At 44.1% G+C, this 4779-nt stretch overlaps 1 non-coding gene across 1 annotated transcript; it reads left to right on the forward strand.

Moving 5' to 3' along the window:
* The first annotated feature begins 563 nt into the window (after nucleotides 1-563).
* On the forward strand, nucleotides 564-638 carry Trnat-ugu (transfer RNA threonine (anticodon UGU)). The gene has a single exon. It is a non-coding gene; the product is annotated as a tRNA-Thr (tRNA).
* Nucleotides 639-4779: the final 4141 nt, after the last annotated feature.

Here is a 4779-nt window from a genome sequence, read left to right on the forward strand (position 1 = left end):
CGTCCCATATCGCTCCAACTGCACACGCGCCACATCATTAAAGAGCCTCCGCTAGCTTGAACAGGTACCTACTTACATGCAGGGTCCGTGGATTCTCGTGGTTGTCTCCGTACCGTACACGTCTATCCGTTCGATACAATTTGAAACGAGACTCTTCCGACCAGGCAACATGTCTCCAGTCATCAACAGTCCAAAGTGGATGTTGATGGGCCCAGCTGAGGCGTAAAGATTTGTCATGCACTCATCAAGGATAAACGAATGGCTCTTCGGCTCCGAAAGCCCATATCGATGTTATATGAAGATGGTATCTGTTCTTTCGGACATGTCCGAAAGAACAATACCATCTCCATATAGTTAACGCTAACTGACCATTGACCTTCTTCTTCTGTGCGGATGCAAACGCATTGCCCAAACTCTTACGGGAATCGGTAAGATTGTCTGCCGCGAGTAATGAGTGTAGTGGGCAGGGGCACTACGAATGTAGTGTGTGGACATTAAGTTGGGAATTTGGGTCTCACGGGGAGTGTCTAGGGATAAATCACTGCTGTCGAACGATTCTCTGTGCCCTCGGTGGCTCAGTTGGATAGAGCGTCTGTCATGTAAGCAGGAGATCTCGGGTTCGAGTCCCGGTCAGGGCACACATTTTCAACTGTCCCCGTTGATGTACATCAACAACTGTCGACAGCTTACGGTGTTGATGTAATTATCATTTCATATCGATGTTGTTTCATTAAATTATTCGTACGCTGACACTTTTTGATGGTCCAGCATTGATATCTGCAGCAATTTGAGGAAGGGTTGCGCTTCTGTCACATTGAGCGAGTCTCTTCAGTCGTCATTGGTCCCTTCCTTGCAGGATCTTTTTCTGGCCTCAGCGATGTCGGAGATTTGATGCTTCATCGGATTCCTGATGTTCACGGTACACTCGTGATATACTCGTGTGGGAAAATCTCTACTTCATTGCTACCTCAGAGATGCTGTGTCCCATCGCTCGTGAACCGACTATGACACCACGTTCAAACTCACTTAAATCTTGATAGCCTACCACTGTAGCAGCAGTGACCGTTGCCGACCGCAGCGCCGTGTTCTGCCTGTTTATATATCTCTATATTTGAATACGTGTGCCTACACCAGTTTATTTGGCGCTTCAGCGTATAATGGAAAAACTTCGTTACCAAAAATATAAAAAAATTCTTGATTGGTTTACTTCATGTATCAACACAATAGGCTATATCGTTTTAAATACGAATAATATGTAAATATATTTATGTAATATATACGGGAGGATCGTTGTTACCAAAGATTTCGAAAAAGTCTTGAGCACTTTACTTTGGATTTTTGCAGGATACTCTAACGAACATTTGAACGGACATAGGCTGTATTCTTTTTAGTATACAAGTTTCACAAGCTGCGACATGCTGCTGTCCCAGCAAAAAGAGAAATGTTTCAGTAAATCTAATGTTAGATGTGGGTTTCAAGTTAACAGCACCCTAAAACTGCGATTAAAACATAAACTGAAAAGGGTGTATGACTAATTTGATGGCTGTGCAACATACAGTATTGACTGTAATAATTGCGATAAATTTAATATCGGCCGTACCGACCGCACAGCGCGGAGTGGCCGTGAGGTTTCAGGCATCATGTCACGGACTGTGCGGCCGCTCCCGCCGGAGGTTCGAGTCCTCCCTCTGGCATGAGTGTGTATGTTGTTCTTAGCATAAGTTAGTTTAAGTAGTGTGTAAGTCTAGGGACCGATGACCTAAGCAGTTTGGTGCCTTAGGTATACACTCACACATACCGCCCGCTCTTTTAACGTAAGCTTTAAGGAGCATTCACAGCCCACACGCCTGCTTTGGCATTGCGTTTATCAGAAACTGGTCATTCTATAGGGAGCATTGAGAATAATATGCGTATTATCCACAGGGTACAAAAAGCCGCGCACTTAAGTTGTTAGAAGGGTTTGAAATTTATAAAGCGAGAAACAAGAGCCAGTAGAAGTGTTCAATGGGCAAAGCGATTTTGTACCAATAGCTACTTTGCTTTATTTGACAAAGTTCTGCTTTAATCACTGAACACCTCTCTTATACATACACTGGTGTCCAAAATTAAAGCAACAAACCGCTGTATCACCGAACTGTGTCTAATTCACAATATAATCATAAAGACTATCAACAGATGTCGTTACGACCGTGTTCTGCACTGAAGATGGCATTCCGATCAACGGACAACCACGCCAGTATATGACGTCAGGTCACCTATCAAGTGGGATAGTCTTTTCAGGGTAGTCCCACATCCACAACCGTCGTCTACGCAGTTACAGACGGTGCAGTATGGCAGAGAGAAGACGCCTGCTGACTCACTGCTGTGGAGAGCCATAGGAAGAATGGAAGCAGGAGAGTCGCGAAGTGATGTGGCCCGATGGCTTAATGCGAATCGTTCTGTTGTTTCTCGGGTGAGGCGACTTTATAGAGACCGAAAATGTATACCGGAAATCAGGACAGGGCCGATGACATGTGACATTAGAAAGAGCTGACCGTTCATTGGCTGTGAGGGCTCGACGGTACCGCCTTACTACTGCACTGCAACTGGCATCTGATCTCGAAGCATCGTCTGGGCGTGTTGTATCGAGGCAAACGGTGTACACAACGCTTCAGCAGAGTGGTCTTTATTGTTGGAGACCTGCTGTCTGTTTACCCCTGGCGTGTCTTCACAGAAGAGGAACGTCTTGAGTGGAGCCACCAACACGCCGTCTAGACGGTCGAACGGTAGGCCAACGTTCTTTTCACAGATGAGTCCCGATTCGGTCTGGAGAGCGATTCTCGACGGATTCGCATCTGGAGGGCACGAGGAACACGATTTCGGGACCCAAACATCGTGAAAAAGGACCGATATCGAGGAGGATTCCTAAAGATGTGGACAGGGATTATGCTGACCACTCGAACAGCTCTTCATAAAATTGTACGGGTGGATCAGCAATATCTCATGGCGGTTATTGCGAGATGCTGTAGGGTGAGACTTCGTGTTGATGGATGATAGTGCTCGACCTCATAGAGCATGCGTGGTAGATGTTTTTTTTTGTAAACAAAATATTGCACGCATGGCGTGGCCTGCTCGCTCTCCCGATTTGAATCCCATGGAGCATGTCTGGGGTGCAGTAGGGAAACGGGCTGAATCACGTCAGCATCCACCAACCACTCTCCAAGACTTGCGAGCAACTCTGCAGGAAGAAAGGGGCTTATCGCCTCAACAGGAGGTTCATAACATCATTCACAGCATTTTCCATTGTTGTCAGGCCTGTATTGGTGCTAGAGGTTGTCACACCCCGTACTGATAACATTAACCAGTTGTCAGAATGTGTGTACAAATCCGTTGAGCTCGAAGAAAACGAAGAACATTTTTGTCTACCGTTACGCATGTTACAGTTGATCACGTTGTGTATTCATTACATTTATTTACTTATTTAGCGGATGGCATTATATATGAACAGCGACTAGCGATTGTGGATTACATAGTTTTACAAAATTTTACAAAAATATATTAATTTCATAATTTATAATTTAAAAAATAAATCTTTAAGTTAATATCTAATTTGTCGATCCATTCAAGGGCTCCCTCTGTCACTTCAAAGAAATCTGCCAAGTTTCCATGATAGGCTCTTCTGCTACAGCTTGTTACAATGTGATGGATTGTCTGGTGTTCATTTCCACAGTCACACTGAGAAGATGAAGACCTTCCTCATTGGTAGAGGTTTTCAGCACAGATACCGTGGCTGGTCCTGTGTCAGGTCTTTGGAGGGTCTGATGTTCCCCATGGGCAACAGTGTTCCACATTTCTGTCCACTTTTTGTTGGTACTGAAAGTAGCTGCCTGTAGCGATTCTGCCAGTAGGACAGATGGCTGCTAGATTTTAATCGGTTCATTCGGAGTGCAGGAACGTCAGAGTGCATTGGAAGCTCCGGGATTTTAAGTAGCTTTTGGTATTCCTTGAGGAGGGCGTTCGATCTTCGGAGGTCTGGTGGCGCAATGTTGCTTAGAGGTGGTTACCAGCATAGAGGAGTAGATCTGATGCAGCCTGTTGTTGTCCTCATTGCTGTATTTAGCTCCACGTCAATTTTTCTCACTGGGACACAGTATTCGGCAACAGAACAGACCAGCCCTAAGGCAGCGCATCGCAGTATCGTAGCTCAAAAGTATAAATTTGTGGCTATCCACGTACTTATGTACCTTCATCTTGTACAGTAGCTGTTTGTTTAGTGTACATTGTACAACAGAACTCTAGACTATGATACTACCTGATAAATAACACAGTATTTCTGTATGTTTACTTTTAACGTTAAATTCGTTTACTGTAAGTACATACACTTTATTTGCTTTATATTTAATTTTTTGCCAAATATCAAGGAGGGCAACCTTTTTAAAATCGTTTTTGCACGCAATTTTTTACGATGTACCATAGTTCCAACAACTTGAGAGAATTTGCAAACTGCATAACATCGTTCATGCATGCAACAGCACCTTCAGGCGTATCAGTTTTTGTAGGGACATTATTTTGGACCTCAACCTCTTCCTTTGATTCTTTCTTGTCATCTTCTGTGTTGCGGATCTCTGTTCTACATCTACGTACGTACTCCACGAGTCGCCGTATCGAGCTTGATGGACTGAATCTTTTGCTGGAGTAAAACTGAAGTGAGTTGACATAAGTCATTACTTCGAATGTAGTCTTCTGCACTACATGAGATGTTTCGTATTTTATTTAAGTCGGCTGTTGTTACTGTGTTTC

The sequence above is a fragment of the Schistocerca serialis genome, chromosome 6, assembly GCF_023864345.2.
Source record: "Schistocerca serialis cubense isolate TAMUIC-IGC-003099 chromosome 6, iqSchSeri2.2, whole genome shotgun sequence".
Classification (NCBI taxonomy): domain Eukaryota; kingdom Metazoa; phylum Arthropoda; class Insecta; order Orthoptera; family Acrididae; genus Schistocerca; species Schistocerca serialis.